The sequence below is a fragment of the Coturnix japonica genome, chromosome 22 (assembly GCF_054131305.1).
Source record: "Coturnix japonica strain WE chromosome 22, WE-NBRP24, whole genome shotgun sequence".
NCBI classification, from domain to species: domain Eukaryota; kingdom Metazoa; phylum Chordata; class Aves; order Galliformes; family Phasianidae; genus Coturnix; species Coturnix japonica.
In genome coordinates, this window is record NC_140684.1 from 8967677 (window position 1) to 8988403 (window position 20727).

A 20727-nucleotide genomic window follows, 5' to 3' on the forward strand; every position below is an offset into this window, starting at 1 on the left:
AAGGAGAGAACGGCGTAGTGGGAGGGGTCATGCAACCAGGGTTTTGTGATGGAGATGGATGGGAGCACCTTCTGGCCCCTGCAGGCTGTGTGCCTGTGATGGTTTCTTGCTGTGCACTGTGAAATCTTCCCCGTTGCCTTCCCTTACTGTGCCAGTGCTCAGCCCCAAGGATGCACAGTGAGCAGCAGCTCGTGTTTGCTGGGGCCTGTGAGGTGCTCTGGGTTGGAGCTCTAGGAAAGGACTGCAGAGCTGTGGTGTTGCTTTGGCTGCCAAAAGAATGGGGAAAACACCCACAGAACCAGAGCAGCTCGATACCAAGGCTGCCATGCGGGTGTTATGGCTGCTTGTTGGTGTGATGGGGACTGTGCCTGGAGAGCAGGTATTGAGAAAATGGTGCAGGACAAGAGATAATGGCCTCAAGTTGCACCAGGGGAGGTTCAGGTTGGATATTAGGACCAATTTCTTTCAGAAAGAGCAGCCGTGCACTGGCACAGCTGTGCAGGGAGGTGGTGGGCTCACCAGCTCTGAAGGTGTTCCATAACTGGAGATGTGGCACTAAGGGATATGGTTGGTGGTTTGGTGGGGATGGCCTGATGATTAGACTTGATAATCTTAGTGATCTTTTCTGACTTTAAAGATTCTATGACTCTAAGTGTCTGAATTCTGCTCTTAATTAAGCAGGAAAATTAGGAAGTCATGTCCCAAAGACTGAAAGAGAACCAACAAGGCATAGGAAAAAAATAACACTGTCTGACTCATTTACTACAGTGAATAAAGCTGGTGGGTAATGGGATCAGTCTAACTAGTTAATGTAATTAATTTGCTGGGTCTGATGTTTCTTATGGCTGAGGAAGGCCTTGCTCTGGACACAAAAGTCCCATGCACATGGGGGCAGGGTGGGCTCAAGGCCATACTTCAGTTTCTGGGCTCAGTAATGCAAACTAGAAGAGAATCTTGGCACACAGGCACGGCACTAAGATAAGTTCCCAGCATCTGAGCAAGGGTTAAGCTGTCTATATAGACACAGCCACTTGGAATTTGTATGACAGTAATACCTAGAGAGATCTGCAAGGATTAGATAACTTATATTAGATTTGGTGGATACTCATGTACAGCCTCCTCTCCCAAAAGACTGTAATGCAAGTAGACAAGTCAGAATAACAGTGAGAATAAGGGCTATAACCTTACTCCAGCTTGTGTAAGGCAAGGAAAAGCACGGTGAGTTTTAGTTGCTTGCCCACAGGGACAAAACCAAAGACATTTAAATGATGCTGGGATGGTCCAACTCCATACATATATTTTTGTTACAGGACTGGTAAGCTGATGAGACTCTGGGACATCCTGCATCAGTGGGGTGTCCCCCTTCTTCCCCATATCCATATCCCTTGTTTGCCTCCCTGCTATGTAGCAGGATATTCAGAATTGCCAAATTCTTGTGGTTTTAGCCAGCCCTATGGCTGCCTGAAAGGCGTGCTTTCTTCCAAGAGGTTCTCAAGAACACTCTCCCCTTTGTTTGCCTTGTTGCTCAAACATATTAGGATGTTGAAAAAATTGGCAGCCCATGGCCATAATCCAAACCAGCCGACTTTTGGGGATAAACTTTGCCCTTCCACCATTCTTCTGTGTCACACAAAGCAGTTTGCAACTTTTAAAGGAAGGAAAAAACTCCACATCATTACAGCCCATAGCTGCTGCTGCACTGAAGGAAAGCAGAAGCAATAAGGGTACAGAAATGCACAGACCCACTCGTTACAGTCCTTGTTCTGAGAGAATGGAGTCATGTAAGTCTAAATTGAGTCTGTGAGTTATTGTCAAAGCTCAAGAAGGTGGGGTTTTTCTGGTTTTTTGCATCTTCTCCATGCAAAGCTATGCTGGCTCTGAGGACTGTCACTGTCAGAGGAATTCAGATGGTGGCTGTCCAAACCAAGGTGAGAAAACACATTTGCACCCAAAGCAGCCAGCCAGCATTAGCAGGCAGCGGCAGGGGATGCGAGCAGAGACATGATTCCAGACTGATAAGGGCAGATGTGAGACATAAACAGCTGAAGTTTGACTTAAATATTTATAAGAACCTAGAGATCTCTTACATGTGTTATGTTTGGGAAGGAGATGGGGTGATTTATAACCTCTTTACCTGCTGCTCTCACTGCCTTTGGCTGATTGCTCTGACTTGGTTGTCCCACAAACCAGGTGGGACACATCATTTTGGTCCTGCAAGCATCACTCATGACTGTATGGTCGGTGGCCAAGGCAAACATCTCCCAGCTCCTCTTGCTGCTTTCTACTGGTTGTCATGATTCTACTCTCCAATAGAGGTTTTGCACTGCAACTATAGCTTGTGTTATGGAGGGCTCACAGGGGTGCTGGTGAATACAAGGGTGCTTCCACCCCATGAGCCCACAGCACGTGTTGGAGTTCAACCTGTAAAGACAAAAGCTGCTGCCTGCTAAACAGGGAGCGAGCTGCTGCTCTTAATTATTAATGAAATCTCACATGCAGCATTAAAGACATGGGCAATTCTTTTTGGCAAGTGTAATGAAAAAATTAATTGAATAATCACTCTGTGTGAATAGATTTAGATAAGCTCTCTGTTGTTTTTTGTGTTGTTGGGGTTTTTTTTCTCCTTTCTCACCATACCTTCAACTTTCCAGCAGAGAAAACTCTGTGATTTATTGCTTGGAGCATCATTATAATTCAGAGCATCCCGTGGTGAGAGGTGGCTGTGCTGGATGGCACTGTGGGTTTGCTTGCTTTAAGATGGTTGTGTTCAGGGGATGCTAAGTGACATGAAGGAGGTCCCAGCAAAGCAACCTGCTGGTTTCACTCTTCCATGTTTCAGGGCAAAATCTATGCCATTAAATTTAATCTGGCAGTATCTTCAGGGTATCTGCACAGCACCCATCTCTCCCTACCTAATATTGTATATTTATAAAGGTAGAAACCTCTTTTGCCTGTACTCATGAAACTGTCCAATTCTCACTGCTTTGTCAAGTGGCATAACTTAAGTATTCTTGGTTCTCCCTTTATGTAGGAATTTCTTATGGTTCTTGAAATGAACAGTCCCACTGCTGTGAAAACCAAATCCCCAAACCCATCCTTCCCACCTCCATTGGGTCCTGAGTTCAGGCTCCTGGCAGCATCAGGAGGGTTTGGGATGAGTCTGTGTGTGCTGAGCCCATTGCAAGCTGCTGTGAGTTCAGCACTTCCTGTATTCTGAGCCTTACAATCACCAAATTCCTCCAGCTGTGCTCTTCCCCATACTTCAGCTGATACAGACCTATTCCAACCCCAACTTTGCAGGCTTTCCAGGAGTCCTATCATGATAGGTGCTCCCTGTTCCTTGGAGCCACATTGCAGCTCAACCCAGTGTCTTTTTCAGTTTCTTGCTTATCCTGACAATAACTTTCCAGTTTTCTTGTCATTCCTTGCAGTTAAAATTAACTTCAAATGGCATCTTATCATTAAATCAACCTGCATTGAGCCAGGCAGCTGCCAAAGAGAGACTGCTCTTACTCTTAGTCTGCACTCACCTAGCTGCTGCATTGTCCCTTCAGTGGGGAAATAAAGAAAAAAGAGGAGAAATAAAAATTATGTGTTGAAATGAAGCAAACGCCAACATTGCTGCATGTCCATGTCCCAGCACCAGAAGTTCCTAATAGGATTTCTTTGGCTTTAAGTGACATGTCACATACAATTTATGCAGGTAACCTGAGCTGTGTGGCTGTCTCCTGAGGTGACAGGGGAGCTCCTCTCTGCTATAGGATCTGAGCTGGATGTGGACTTAGTGTGCCCAAACTCAAAAATGGGAGCAAGCTCCTCCCCAAGCTTGGTTTGCCAGTCTGAAAATTTACCTATAGCTTTTCTCCATGGATTTCACTTTCATTGCCAAATACCTGTGTAATCATAACGCTAATAATGGTGAGTTAAACCAAAATCGTTAAGATTGTATCTCGTTTGTGCTGCAACACCCCTGCCTGCCCCCAGAGCAAAGTGCTGAGTAAAGAAGTACTCTGAGCCAACATTGCACAACTGGAGGCAAGGAGCAGTTTTTCTCATAAACTGTTTCCCAGAGGTTTTCTCATTTGCAGTGCACTGAGGCTCAATGTGTAATTCCCCATTCCTATGTGAGCCAAAAATCCAAAATCACCAAAAATTGGTTGCTGGACAGTTTGTTTTTGTCCCTTCTCCTTTAAATATAGCCAGCACTCTGTTCTCAGCTCAGCTCTTCCAGGGTCATTCCAGCAGTACCTGCTGGAATTTGGTCACATACCTGTGCAGAGGGGGAAACAAGTCCTTAGCCTACAGCAAAATCCCTTTGATGGTTGGATGCTCAGCACTGTCCTGCCAGCAGAGCCTGAATGTTCTGCTCCAGTAACACCAGCAACTCTGGGTGCAATCCAGCAGGAATGCACCAGTGCAAAATGAAGTCAGAAGTGGGGTGACTTCCTACCCCTCAGCGGTGCTGTTGCTTTTACCTGCTGATGCTTCTTGCTTTCTTATAAAGCAGGCCTTTCATGGTGCTTTAGGCTTGGTTCCATGTGGATGCCCTCTCCTGAAGAGTTCATTATAAAATTTCAGGGCTCTGTTTGAACTTCTAATTAAAAAAAAAAAAAAAGGAAAAAAAAAGCAATCTACAAACAACATAACATTATTCTCCCTTTCTTTCTTGCTTTCTCCATTGCTTGCAAAAGAGCCACTTTCTCCCTGGATGTGCATTATGGGCAAGGGAGGGCAGGGCTGGGTGTAGGCATGTCTCAATGCCAGGAGATCACCCTTGGGACAAGTAATGTGTATGGCTTGGAAAGAATAGATGGAGAGCAATGGTAGGTGGGGAAATGGAAAGCTTAAAGGCTGCCTGCTGGGCAAAGCCTTTTCTCCAAGATACAGATGACCCCCTCCATGTTAGCTTCATTCCTGCCTGGCTTTTCACTTAGTTCATCACGGAACTTTCTCAATAGCATTCAGTGTGAAAAGAGGCCACCACTGTCATCATTGCCAAGTGCTGGTGGGGGTCTGGGGGCTTTTTTAACATTCAGATTCCTAAGGAGCAATCTGATTAAATGAGCTCACTATCTGCTGCCAGGAAAGTGGTGGAGCCACTGTCCCTGGAGGTGTTCAAGAACTGTGGTGATGTGGCACTGAGTGGCATGGTTAGTGGACATGGTGGGGATGGATTGACGGTTGGACTAGATGATCTCAGTGGCCTTTTTCAATGATTAAATGCTATTTTTTTCCTTTTCATCATTTTTGAGTGTATGAGGGGGGAATTATAACAACTTTTTCAGGATCTGGGCTAGGTGAACTTGGCTTTCTCCCCAATACTGCTGTTCTCCGAGCCTTGGAGCTGTAGAGCACATCATGTCTCTAAATACATGTTGTTAAATAGCTCACTTGAGCCTGTTCTTCTATTTTCTATGTCATAACGTAAGGATGTTAGCCCATCTCGGAGGGTTGTACTGTGTGTGATTGATTGAAATCTCCACGTGAAAAGAGCCAGGCTTGCACAAAGCTTTATTGCAGAGGCAGCCAAAACCAGCTCCTTGCCTGGCCAAGGGCTCTTTTGCTTTGCTGGACTCAGTGGATTTGTCACTTAGGTGGTTTAAATGAAAAATAAAAGAAGGAAAGTTGTCTGGACTGAGCATGAGAAACCACTCGGCAGGAGCAGAGAAAGCATGGTAGAAATGCTGCTTTCCTGCTCAGCCCTCCTGCAGCACTGACACCCGCTCTGAGCTCCCGTGAGCCTGCAAGGTGATGCAGAGGACACTGCGTTCACAGTGCCACATCATTTTACCAAGGTTGTTTATTTATCAGACATCTGCCTCCGATATAATTAATGTCATCCTTACGCCAGAGCTTCCGCAGAGAAAGTGGTTCAGTCGTATGCTGATGATGGGAGCTTAGGGAGGAGTAAGTTGAAAATCTAAGCGCAGAGGAAGGAATAACAAGATAAGAAGTCGTTCCTCACCTCTGTGGTGGGGTGAGATCAACAAGCTCTGCATAAACCGTCCTAAAGCCAAGTTTCACAGAATTATAGAACATCCTGAATTAGAAGGGACCAACACAGATCACTGAGTCCAATTCCTGGCTTCACACAGGACCACTTAAAAATCAGATCATATGGCTGAGATCTTTGTGCAGATGCTTCCTGAACACCATAAGATCAACATTTATTTACCTTACAACAAGATGGGGATGTTTCAGCAGCTGGAGGTGCAAGGGTGTGGGAAGTGCTATGTGTTTGAGAGGGACATAGCAGGATGCCCTTGGATCTGACCAGGATGGTCAGAATAAAGAAGCATCGTGCTTGGGGGCAGGTTTGTGTTGCACAGGGCCTTGGGTGCCCAAGAGCACATCTACAATGCAAATGTCCTTCCTGGAGGTATTTCTGTGGGTGTGGGAGTAGGACCGATCCAGCTTACGATGGGGGATTATAGCTGTTAGTGTAGGTTGCCATGGTGAGTAATTAAAATCTTCCCACACGTCCTGTTCCTGCACCACGGCAGGTGCCCAATGCAGCAGATGTTTTGCACACCACGTGCACAGGAGCAGCTTTTGTGCACAGGAGAAACCTGTGATGTGGCTTCACCTCTGGTCAATGCAAACAGTCCCTGGCTTGAGCTCAAAGGTTATTTTGATCACTGTTTTTCAAAACATAGATTGCATGTTGGATATTTACTCTCTTTATGAATGCCGTACATTGTTCATAACTTGTAAAATGCATCAGATAATTGCATTAGACGGAAAGACCTCTGAGAACAGCATGTGTAGTGCCTGGTACCTGCAGGAGGTGCCTAACAGATGACAGCTCCTAAGACACAGCCAGGAAGCAGCAGATGGGCACTTGGGGCTCATGGACTTCAGCAGGAGGAAGAGGTGGGACAGCAGAGCAGACCCCTCCATTACCATAGTGCTGGGTGCTGGACAAGGCACGTGGCTGTGGAGTATTGATTGCCAGAGAAACAAAAGCAAAGCATGTCTAAAGTGCAATAATCATGTGAGAGGAGAGAAACTACAGAAGTACACCACAGGTTCACTTAACTCCTGCTTGGTCGATAAGCTGCTTATTGAAACGCATTATTCTTCTGTTCCTGATTCCCAGAAGTGTCTGAGCTGCCTGGAAGACCATAACAGAACAGGCTGCCTCCTAGGTCTGCCATTGATTTTAATGGAGAGAGACAAAGCGCTATGTAATAAAGTGTAAAAAGATGATTCCCCCAAAATGAATAGCACAATAGGATAACAAAGCTGGTGATTATCATCGAGTTGATTCATACTCGTGTCCCTGCACAATGAGCATCTGTGTGGCTGCTTGACATCCCTGTCCTTTTTCACAGCAGCGGTGGGTGCATGCTAATTTAGGGCCATGAGCAGAGCAGATCTCCATAAGTGAGAGACACAACACCAGTGGGTTTTTTATTGCACTGCTCCTACCTTCTACTTGTTAGATTCTTCACCATTTAAGAGCATCTGTTTCCTTTTTTTTTGCTTTATTTTTAAAATAAGAGCTCCTCTGAAATGTGGATTTCTTTTGGACTTACTGGGTAAACAAGCCATAATGGTTTGAGTAAACCTTTTTTTTTTTCCCCCTGGATAAATGAAAACAAGTAGTTGCAATTTACTGGAAATGTCTCATTCAATGAAATATAGAGTTTGGGGAATGGAAAGGAACAGCTATAATTTTAAGTTAAATTTAGGTAAATACAAAAGAAGATCAAGTAAAAACGTTGTGCCTAGAAGCACTTGAACTGAACAATGTTTTTGAAAGTGTTGCCCATGTTGATGTTGGCTCAGTGTTGTAGGTTTCAGTATTACTCAACTTCGGATTATACTTTTTTTGGCAAACAGGTCCTGTACCAGAAAGAATTTGCACAGCCACAGCCATAATATAACAAGTATTAAAATCTGATTTTAAAAAGAGGCACTTTTAAGAAGCAGGATCTCTATCTGCTGCCCAGACAGACTCTGTTTTCAATGATAGCTGGGGGTCTTTTCTTGACACAGTGCTTGAAGTGAGCTTGAATAGAAAGAAAATGCTCAATTCAGTCTAAAAGAATGTAGAAGCAGGAAAAAAATCTGTGTATTGTTCTCCCTCAGCAGTTCCCTATCCCAGTCCCACATGCTGTTATTTGCTATAGGGCTGTAAGACTGGCTGCAGAATGAGGCAAATGAGGGGTTCTACATTGGATGTTGATACTGGTAACCCCACCATGAAAACCTTCCTAGGTGTTTTCTCCATTCTTTGTGAAGATTCAAGCCAGCTGGGAGCTCAAAGCTCTTCTCAAGAACACATCTTTGAAGCCATTTCCCACTGCTAACAGCATTCGAACCCGAGTCCCAAGCACCATCAGCCAAATGTATAACTGGTTTAGGTTAGATTGAGAAATCAAGGGCTTGGGTCTCAACTCCTGTTTTCACTTGTGTATAAGAGGAGAGAGGGTCAGGGCATGATCCTTGGGCTGCTGGAGGGGGGTCCTTCATCCCCAAAAGCACAAGGTGTCTGCCACATAAAGCCACGGCATGCACTGACAGGAAAAGGATGAGGGAAAACCAATGTGAATGGCAATTTGTTCTCCTCTGCCTCTCTCTAGTTTTGTGTCCCACCACCCCCACCTCCCGGAAGGCTGGTGTCACCCACAATAGCTTAGTTTTGAAAAGAAGGTGGATAGGTAAAGGAGAGAAGGTATAATTATGGGTGGAATCTGGGATTTTTTTTTATCAGATTGTGACACAGTCGAGGGCTTTTTGCACAAAGTATACTGTTGAAAAGGCAGTGATTGTGCCTTTCCCACCACCATTATCAAAGCTCCAGTCAGTCAAAGCCTCCCTGTTATTAAATGCTGCTCTGCAAGTCTGCATTGTGAAGCTGAAGGATATAATCACAGGTGCCAGACATGGGGAGAGAGCTGATCCAAAGGTGTGAAAAAAAAAAAAGAAAACACAAAGATGAGCTGAATAAAAACACATAAATGAGGTGTAAAAAATCAGATTACAGGGGGCAGAGAAGGTGGGAGTAAAATGAAGCAGAAAAAAAAAATCCATTACTTAGGTTTCTTTATCCTCACCTTTTGTTAATACAGAAGAAATGGGGGGGTTGGGGGGAGGATGCAAGCCAGCTCTCCCTTGTATTTCCCAGTATTTGAATGATCCGCTTGAGCCGTCTGGTGCTCAAGGTAAGTGGGGCACTTCTTCACTGCTGCTGTTGGTGTCACAGGGCTCTTGGCACAGAGCATGCAGTGCAAGAGGATGGATCTGGGGCAGCTTTGCAATGCCCATTGCCAGCTGTGTCCATCTGCTCTGTCAGTGTGGGACTTGGTTGGGTTGTCCGAGAGCGCAGGGATTAAGCCTCTGTGTGTTCAAGTGTTTGAAATGAAAAATTATTATCCCAGAATTAGGCTCGAGGTAGAACATGTCCAAATCTTTCTGCCAAAGTGAATTACAAAGGGGATTATGTCTATCAGCCCTTCTGTTTCGAGGGGACTGAACTGCTGCATGTTGCTTGCAATGATATAAAGGCATGCCTTGATTGCTAAGCCAAAAAATACGCTGATAGGAAACTCAGCCCTACCTCTGGCCCAACACTGTCAAGCTGGAAGGGTTTGCTGCCACAGAGCTTGTGCCACACACAAGAACCTGATAGAAGGACAGTTGGAATCAGCTTCTTGCGCTCAGCCTTATGCGTAACTTCCCCCAGTGCTTCTGTTGGCTTAGGCTCCAAATATCAGGGGTTCAGAATAACACTTGTAAACCGAGCAGCACATACCTTGGCTGAGGTTAATTTTGAATACAGTAGGTCATCTCTCCAGCTAACACGACCTTGGTTCAAGTTCTGCTATATTTTTCACTTGTTATGGATTTTCAAGGCCTCTTTTCTGAATGGCCACCTCCGAAACGAAATAATATGAGGTGCTATAGATCTGGTTGCCAGCAAGGTTAGTACAAAGGCAGTCAGGACAGTTTGCCTCTGAGAGGATGGACTATAAAGCCTCCAAGGTCTTCCCATAAAATCTGTGAAATACTACCACTATAGACGTGCGTCATTGATAGTTGGGGTCAAGTTTTCAAGCTGACCTTTAGACCAGCTGAAATATGCAGCTTTATTACTGTGTGATCCCTCTGTGCTTCAGGGGAGTGATGCGTGAAAGCCCAAGCAGCCCATGCACACTGAACGGGCATTCAGAGCAAGCAGCACTACCCAAGACAGCATTTCAAGGACACTTTAAGGCTTGTTTGGTCAGGCACAATTTACCACTGAATTTCTGCTCTAGGTTGTGGAGAGGTGGCAAGGACTCAATACAGGAGAAAGCATGGGTGTTCTGGTCCAGAAATCAATGCTGCTGCTGCTGCTGGGAGAAGAGCATAGTGAAGGGGGTGGGGGAAAGGGGCTCATGTTTTGGGCATTGTGAATGGTGTGAAATCAGGCAAAGATTACCAAGAAGAGTGAAGACCAAAGAACCATAGAACATCCCAATTTGGAAGGGATCCATAAAGATCATCAAGTCCTATTTGAGACTACCCCAAAAAATTAAACTACATGGATCCCTGAGAAGCCCCATTCATTGTGTACATTCCTTGCTTTTCCATTCTCACCTACAGGACACTCAGGGTCCTGGCAATAAAATGATATACACATATGTTTCCAAAATACAGAAACATAGAGCCAGAATCATTAAGGTTGGAAAAGACCACTAAGATCATCTGGTCCAAACCACCAACATATGACCTCCATGCCCACTAACAACATCATTCAGCATCACAAATATATGTTGAGTTTAGGGCGTTTGCTTTTGTGCACTGCCTTTTGGGTGTTTACAGCTGCGGGCTTCAGTAATGGAGCTCTTCACCAGCTTTGAAGTGAGACATGAAATAGTGTAGTGAAGGGCTGATTGCTGCTCCATGGGGAACTGCTGCCCACATTATAGACTATCTGCCTCACGCATAATGACAGACAAGCAGATGACCTTTCTATGCTAATGATTTGGCTCCTCTATGAATTCATCCTACACGATACAGGCAAGTTGTCTTTACTCAGTGATGGATCATGTCATAAGATCCCAGAGCTTTCCCATGTTAGTTAATGTTCTGTCAACACGAGCCCCTGAGAGATTGTCCCGGATGTCCTGGATGACAATTAAGCTCTCTTGAATAAAAGAGTTGGAGCCCAGTGAGTCTCCAGAAGCTGATGCACTTCCTGGAGTACAATTGGCCACATCACAGCAGAAATCTTTCCCATGTCGGCTCATAGAGTGCGTCTCAAGTGCACTGGTAAAGTTAAAAATCTACAGTAAAATGAACTGGAAAATATTGATCCAATTTAAAACTGCATTACAAATGCCCAAATCATTGCATCCTAGCATTAACTAATTTTCAAATATCTAATGGTTTTACCTGCTCTGCTGCACTTCATAATGACAAGTAAATGTGATAGCACACCCAGCTACTCCACTGCAGATGCTTTGCTTCCCCTCTATCAGCTGCAGACCCCATATCTGCCCTATCTCACACATCACAGCTCTGCAATGAAGCCACTGTCTGTGACAACATGGTACAGAGGTTATTTCCATTAGGATTTGGGTGCCCAGCTTTGCACCTTTCCCACACCGGGGCCAATCTCACATCAGGGCAACATTTCACACTGCCCTTCAGGGAAGCTGATTTAAAGCAAGCTGTGCCTCAGCCCAGATATTACCAATTACATTCATGTTTACATATTAGTTGGAGATCACAATCAGAATGAGAGTGGTGGAAGATGTGATAAGAAATGCTTGATGTATGAAGACTTTCAATTTGGTACTTGAAATGCTGAGGAGGAACCTTGTGTTTGTAATCCATGGGAACAGCTCCACCATCACCATATATACAGCAGAAAATGGTATCAATCCATTCCTCATCATCCATGGGACTTTTGGTGCAACCCAAGAAGGAAAGCAAGGGCACTTTGCCCCATGTTCAGTGAATGTAGTCCTGCAAACTGCAATGGTCTTCAGTTGAGCCAGGGGAGGTTCAAGTTGGATGTAAGGAAAAACTTCTTTGTTCATGGCTACCCAGCTCTTATTCTGCTCCTCCAATTTACTGCCCAACTCTTTGTCCTCCTGTCCCAGTACAGCTCCCACAGTCCCCTTCTCTGTGATCAGAGTCATAAGGGTAGTAAGAAAATGGACTCATATTGTGAGGTCTATCAGGGAGGATGTGAGAGTGACTCAGCTGCTGTCCTGCTGGTAATGCACTCTTGTGATATTGCTTTTTCATTGCATGGAAATCAGGCTCTGCAGAATGATTGTCTCTTTTTTTTATTGCTCTCACACTACATTTTGAACAGGTTGTAAGACACTTCCTCATAATGAGATTAGCCCCCCTCATTGCTTTACAATATACATTTTTATCTGGGTGCATATACTGAACAGGCTTTTTAACTACATAAAGGTGTCACAGTGAGGTTCAGGCCCTAATGTATGACATTATCTCCTCCGATGATTGCAGTCAGCATCAGGTTATGCATAGAAAAGGCTGTTAACTGGTGTGCAGCAGTTGCTTGCCAAAATGAAATGCACTCACCTGGTAAATGCAGGCAGCAGCTCCCTGAGGTCAGATCCTCAGGTGATGTGAATGAGTGTGGCTTGTTCAAATCAATGGAGCGGTGCCAACACTGCAAGCCCAGCCTGGGCTGATGTGCTGCTGAATGGATGGGATTCCTCTTGTGGCCAAGGCTTTGCAAACTGAGGGCTCTTTTTCACACTCGCTCAGCAGATTTCAATGAGGCACTGGTGGAAATGATGTGAGAAGCTGGGATTTGTACTGGATGATACCTGGTGTGTTTCTGAAACTCTGCTTACAACATAGTAGTTCTTAATTCAGCCTTGAACTTCTGGGTGTAGATGGAGAGGAAAGCTCATAGGGAATGCTGAGGGCCTGCAGCATCTCCTGACTGATGGCCAAAAGGATTTGGTCTCCTGCTCTGGGTCAGAGCACATCATTCCTCCATGCCCCTCTGCCCAACCAGCTGTGGGGTCTCAGCATCTCCTTACACCACCATTCTGGAGGCCACTCTCAGAAAAGGATGTGGGCTGCCCAATGTGCCTTATAATAAACAAGAAATCCCCCAAAGGCTGATTAACATCATGTAATTAAAAACAAAACCAAACCCAGTAAGTAGGGTAAGGCAACAGCTTCAAAACCCACTGGCTGTGCACAGGGTTCAAGTCACTCATTCCCTCCTTAGATATTATTTCCAAAGGTGTTTTTTATAGACTAGGAAAATCCAGGTACGTGTTTTTTTTCTGCCTCCCAAATGCAGCAAGATCTATGAGACCCCATTTTCCCCTGTAGACCAATAGTGTATCTCTGCCCTACTCCCGGGGGCCTTACACAGTTTAGAGGAAAGGAAGCAATATATGGCAAAAACAACAGTTCAAAGAGGTCTGTGTGAGCACTGGGGTGTGCTGGGTCGGGAACTAAATGACTCATTGCAGCTATTTCAAAGCAAATACGGTCATTAATAGTACTGAAATATCACCTTACAGGAGAGAATATTCGTACCTCTCTGGAGCAAGGGAAGCTCCTGCCACCAGACCCTGAGGTGAGAGTGGATCAAGAGCAGAGTCCAAAATGATCAAAAAGGAGTTTACTTTTTCCATTTTTATTGAGAGCTCATGTATAGTCATGGTTGGACAGATGGGAATTGGCTCTCAGTACTTGGTGTCTGCACCCTATAGCTAAAAGTCTTCAGCTTTAAGAAATTCTGACATTAAAGCAGGAAATGGTAGTGATTTTGTCTTCCAAAAGAAGAGATTGAGCTGTTCTGGGAGAAACAAAATGACTGAAAACACCAGAAATATTTTCCTATTTATATTCCCAGACGTTTGAAGAGGATATATTAAAAATTAAAGAAATCGTGTGTGTTATATTAATAATTTCATATGTTCTAAAGAATACGTCGGTCCAAATGAAACCATCTCCACTTTCTGAGGGATTTATTTTGCAATATCTCTATTGCCCCCAGGGTTTTTGCACAGCCCTTCCTAGTGCTGCCATCCCAGGCCTAGGAGAGAAGGAGCATGGAAACTGCTTCTGTGTCAGGTGTGGGCACAACAGAAGAGCTCCTATGCTCCCAAAGCTCATCTGCTTCCAGCTTGCCTTTCTGATGGAAATTGTGGCATTTTGTAAATGAAACTGCACCTGTTTAACCGAGGGTGTGATATTTAAACCAATTAGCTTAATTTATGGAGGAAACCATGCCCTTGTTCCTCTTTGAAATAGCTTGTTTGTATTGAATTAAGTCTAAACTCTTATTAACACAGGTTGCAGAAGCCGGATCTGACTGTAGCACCCAGGCAGCAGCCATGGATGAAGCCCAGTGGGTCACCTTGTCCCTAAAAGGTCGAATGCTTCCTCTATGCATCCGGGTGTGACGTTCAGCCTCCTGCACCCTCACTGCTCCTCCCTCTCCAGTTAGTGAAAGTGAAGCCAGGGCTACTTGGCTTTGCACCTCATGCAGCACAGCATGCAGCCAGACCCATTAAATAGGAGATGGGGAGCATCACTGAGTGCAATGAGGGGCTCAGGGCAGCCAACAGGGACGGCAAATGGTTTCCCTGTTGAGTGAATTGGATGCGATGCTTATGGTCTGCCTTTGAGTCCAATAGGTGAAAAAATCACTGCAGGAAAGCTAATTATCACAACCATTTGCTGTCTGTATCACAATGTGGCTATTGCATTTCACAACCGGGGAAACTGAGGCATGGAGAGCTTTATAGAAATAATACCATTCTGTTTTCTAGCCTTGTTATTAATTACCTGTTCATTATAATGCCTCTTGGAGCTCTGTAAGTGCTCTCAGGAACGAGAGAGCTGCAGAAAAAAACATACTTTTCTGTCTTCTAAGGATTGTTGTTGAACGGTGGAGTATACTTCAGACCTTGAAGCCATAAGTGCAGGAGCACAGCTGAGATAGCTGGGCACAGATCTCAGAAGATGAATCAGTCCAAACCTGCAATCCATGTTATGAGGTCATCTAAAGGCCCAGTCGTACTGAATACGATCAAAAATCAGATTTCTCTGGTGGAAATAATTTGATATGACGTGTTTTTTTTCACCGCTTTGGCATCTTTCTTTTTAAAGACTCCTTTGTGCTCAGGACCAAATTGAATTACAACTCACAGAAATACTGATTTCTGACTGGCCAGGAGCCAATCCTATCTTCTGTAGCCTCTTCTGCCTGCTTCCATGACGCACACAGACATATGAGAGATCAGAGCATGAAGGGTATCCATACAACTCCATTGTGGCTGATGAAAGATAGACTGCACGGGCAACATCTCCCTTGCAATGGCACCATCAGAACAGCTGGGAGCCAGTGGGTCACCTTCTCTAGTACAGAGTTTTAGGAGCGTGGCATATAGACTTTTGTTCATTGCTGGCAAAAATGCACGGCTGATGGTAGTGAATATGTTGAAAAACAATGTTTTGTAGCTGAGAAGTTGCTCTATCAAGCAGTGCTGTTGTGCTCTTTGTATCTGTTGTAGTTTCAATGGAAACAAAGAGGAAGCATTGCCTTAGGAGCGACCTACGTAGTTAGAATTATTCTCCAGCTGTTTTAGCTGGAAGGCAGCAATCCATGGGCAATGTGTGCTGCTGCTAATTGAGTTTTAGGCAGCCTGGGACTGGACATCTGAGCTGTACGGTGTTATTTTTTATTTCCATGTTTTAAATTAGGGAGCAATGAATAACAGACTATGAAATTTGGGGGTGAATGCTAATTCATGCTGACTTGTGCAAAGCTTTTGGGAATTGGAAGCACTTCCCAATACAGCCTGTGGTTTTCCAAATGCTAGCGAGTCATAGCCAACCACTTTCATTCACAAAAAAAATATTTGCAAGATTGGTTTTTTTAGCTATTTAAGCAGCTCTGTGCTCTGTTTTCTGACTGAAGTTGGAGATATTCACACTCTTTTCACTGGGATGTGGATCTGGCCTAAGTTACCGTAGCAGCATGTAATTACATACGAATAGAGAAATGCAAAATGTCTTAACTCAGAACCTTCCAAAATTAAAAACAAACGCTCAATTAGCATGAAAAGAAAAAAAAAGATTCCTGGACTGAATTTTGCCTTCCAGACCCAAAAGTAAATGAAGCTCTGAGTATGGATGCACCTTTTGCTGAGACAGGAAGATTTCTTCTCCCCATCCTTGATAGGATTGAATGGGAATGGTTCCAATACTGGGAACTGGGAATAAGTCTCTGGGAGATGTGGCAGCTCTGTGTGTTGTCACTGCAGGCAGTGCTTGTCCCCACATCAGGCATTCAGGGGCTGCTGTCCTCCATCCATATCTTTGCACACAAAGAAATTATCCGGTTTGGGCCAACAGAGAGCTCACGAGCTTTGCTTTATTGAAACCATCAGGCCTGGCTGAAATCTTCCATCTCAGTGTGAAGCCAATGACTTCATCCTTGGAATTGCCTCCGAGTAACCTCTGCTTTCACAGATCCATTAGGAAGCTCCCCGGGAGGGAAAGGCGGCTGCCAAATGCATCACACCTTCCCTGCAGAGAGGTGTGAGATGCTCTGCAGGAGCTGAGCTGCCTTGAAGGGGACACACGGGGACCTGCAGTGGCTCTCCATCCCATCTGGGTGCCAGCAGGGATGGATCCACCGCAGCCTGTTTCCCCATGGATCCTCAGTGCTCTATTCCCAAGTGAGGATGTGACCGGAGCCTGTGTGTGTGGTAGGTAGGAAGGAGCCTGCAGTCAACAGAGAGACTTTTTATTTTCTTTTCTAATTAAAAGCAGATATAGATTAAAAAAATAATAATAATAAAAAAGCCCAGAGGGAAACTATAAGTTAGATTTAGAATTTCCCATTTAATATTCCCCTAATGCCTGTGAAAACCTTGAAGTTGCAGTTGGCAATCTGAACATCTATGGGCAGTTAGTTGGGAGGAGGACATGGAGGAACACAGGTGTGGGTTTGCAGTGACTGGGGCAGGGTGAGGTGTGGAGAAAGAAACTGCTATAAGGCTGAGAGGAAAGACTCCAGTATCTCATTTCTTTAGAGATGTGGAGATGCCCATCTCTTGTGGGTGAGAGGCTGGGGTGGCCCCAGCAGTGCAGCAGATGCTCACTGGTTAATGGTGCCCAGGTGAAATGAAGGCTACTGGAGATGCTCCATATGCTCTCGGCCAACCTGCAGCTGTTTTGCACCGAATGTCTCACGGCAACAATAGGAGCAACACAGACATATTCTCACAGCTGAAACAGTGACTTCTCCTGCTGTTCCTGGGTCTTCTTTGCAAATCTGCTGTACAGAGCTTCCCATTTCTGAGCTGTGGTCATGCTGTCAAGGTATAAGTAATCACTTTCATACTTACTGAGCTGCACGGTCACTAAGGTGTAATATCTGATGGGCAACAGATGTCTGCTTTCTTCCAAGGTTTGCAGCACTGCATTATTGCTGTTATTTGCTCTACTCCAAGCTTCCAGAGAGTGGAAGAGAGGCAGGAAAAAGCGCAGCCTGCTGAATGAATGGCCCCTACAGTCCTGTGCTTTCAGGGGGGCTCTTTCAAGTGCTTGAATAACACCCAGTCCTCACACATGGTGCATATCTGCTCCGAAATGAAATCACATCTCCTGCAGTGGAAATGTCTGGTTTACTCAGACAGCCTTTATCCAAACAGTGCTGTTTGGCCGAAGGAGACTTGAGTGTGTCAAAGCACTGAGTGAGTCACAGGGCAACAGAAGTCAAAACAACCTGCAGTAAGATGGGGACCATGTCTTGGATGAGGAAGACTCCTGAATAGTACATGCTGACACGCATTACAGCTGCATTACCCGTCTGTGCTCAGGGAGCATGCAGGGAATCACACTGCCCTGATGCTCAGCAGTTCATGCACACAAATGTGCTTCTTAGCTTGCTTGATGGAGAGAGTGAGACGTTGCCTCTGACTCTGCTCCAATGCTGCCGCATTCTTTCTGCTTTTGAAAAAGTGCTGTGCAACCCTAAATTTACACCTCGATACCCTCCAGGAAGCCTGACTTAACGCCTCATCTGAAGGACATGATATGAGTCATTAAAAACATTTTTTTTTTTAAGTCTGGAGGTGACCTGTAGGGCTGCAGGAGCCTGGTTCCTATACAGCAGCCAACTTGCACCAGCTCTGAGCTGACCCAGCTCTGTGCAGAGGCTCTTCCCCCAGCAGAAAGAACTCAGCTAAACCCAGGCTATTTTGGAGAGCACCTTAGGGAAATGCTGAGACGAGGCTATGATGGTGTAGTAACTCAGGCAGCTGAAATTCAATCCAGCCCCTGAGGCAAGTGCTAACTACTTTCAGACAGCCCCTGGTCAGTACTTGAACCTCTTTGCTCCATACTTCAGCATCGTTCAACTCTACCCAAATACACGTGAATGTTTGTGTATGGAAAGTGCCTACAGAAGACCCCACCATCAATGGACAGGGCAGTGGAGGAAAAATCAAAGACCCATGGCCTGCTTCCTTCATCCTAGACAGGCTGCAGCATGGTAGGGTTGGGTACCACGTGTTCCCCATATTGGTGTGACCATGGTATCTCCATGTGTCCTCAGCAGAGCAGCTCTAGAACTGACTCAGACTTTTTCCATGTAGTTTCTTCTGGGGTCCCAACTGCCAAACCAACATAAGAAATGCTCTGTCCATTATTTGTCCTTGGCAACATTTGAAGTAAGTCTGGATGGGGCTCTGAATGCCTGATGGAGCTGTATGTGTCCCAGTTCATAGCAGAGGAGTTGGACTAAATGACTTTTAAGAGTTCCTTCCAACTGAATCAATCCTATGATTCTGATTCTGTTTTGGTTGCCACAGTACCTGGAAGCTTATCATCCTGCAGTGCTTTTCTCCCCATCCCCAGTGCCCAGCCCCACACCTGATGTCTCTGTCCCCTCCCCAGTCCTACCACCCTTAGTGTTATCAGTGCAGACTTGGTGCAGGGGATGAGGCAACATTTCTGCCACTTTGCTAGACGGTGAGCCACAGAGAGTGTATTTCAGCAGGAATGTGTGTTTTAAAACCTCCAGGAGACCAGGCTATCATAAAAGATGTATCCCCCTCAATGAGAGCATGATTCAGTCATTAGAGCTAGAGGATAGGAAAAGAAATGCCAGCTCAGGGATGTAATTTGCCTCCTTGGAGATACCTAAGCCTTGTCTGTGCTAATACATGTAGTAATAGGTATTAAATTGGCTCATGTAGACATATGTGGCCCTGAAGGGCAAGAAAACAACTTCACATTTCCTTTTTAAACTCTTTTTCAAAGCACCCTTCTTTCAGACTGCAGGGGCAGTGTGTCTTTACTGCTGTTTATGGTACGGTATTGCTTCAGTGGCCTCACTTGCATGGCACCCACTGTGCCAAGATCTGTGAGAATATTTGGGAGAGAGACCCACAGGGAAGAGTTTAAGGTCTATGTAGATACAACAGGAAAAGAAGGCTGTTCTCCACTGTTCAAAGGCAGGGGCAATTTGGGGCTAGGGCTTGTTGCAGCTGTCAAATATGATAAAGTGAGGAGAAGTCATAGATCAACGAGGTGAGCTGAAGCAAGCTGAGCCTAGTTCAGGAGATGTGTTCCTCTCTCGTGGTGGGCTTTTTGTAGTGGATGGCTCAACTAAAAATGCACTGTTTAAATGCACAGTCTTCTCTTAGCAGGAGTCATGGGCCCTGGCTCCCTTGGTCACATCCAGGGCTGAACATGTATCCACGCTACAAAGGCACTCACGTTTGGATTCTCATCATGCTCAAACCAGGCGGTCTCCAAAGTGTGAGAGCTGCTCATCTCTTGTAGGTTGGGCCCATTTCCAAGGTAAATACAAGTATTCTCAGGCAAGCAGGGAAACGACCACTTTGTTCACTATGGGGAGGGGGAGAGAGGTCTGGAGAAATAATATTATTACAAATTCCTGGCTTGAATGACTATTCTTTGAGTCATGCAGGACGACACAGGGTGATGTCAGCAGTGCCTTAGCATTGAGGCAAGATTGTCTCAGAGATGCTCTTCTCAGCAGGGTATCCTACAGAGATCGAATTGCTGCCTTCCCCAGACAGACATTTGCATGCATCTGCCAAGGGTGAGCACACAGTCCTTCACTTTTCTTTCCAACATCACTGGTGTTGGGTTAAACACTCATGGGTGACTGTGGTCACGTAACATATTTTTGTTAATGGTGCCAAATGGTTTTTGGTTGGATCCTGGAAGTCACTTGAATAGCAACAGGTTTGGACGTCCTCCTGCAATGAAGACTGAATAAATAGGCTCTGCTGTTAGTGTATATGGCATATCAGAACCATTTTTCCTGCTCTATGAAATATAGTCTGTATTAATCTCTGCCTTACCTGTAAACTAGGTGAAAAGCCATTCACATACACACAAATTATGTTTTTTATTCCAAATAAAAAAAAAAAACAACACAACAGTCCCCATGGTCCTATTATCTCCTCTTATTAAGTATGTTTTCATGCTGTGCTTTTTTTGTGTGCCTACAGTCAATAACAATTTAAATGATACTCTTTGATGCCCTTTGTTCACATCATTTATTTTCATCTCTTTATCTGATTTTGCCAACAGGACCTAATTTAAAAGAGGCTGCAGTTCAGCGGCAGGAGGGATTTAAACACTGTTAAGACTGACATTTTCCCTCATCTCACATCCCGTGGGGTACCTGATTGCAAATTTATAATACACCAGAGGTCTTGCCATCAGAAGATACAG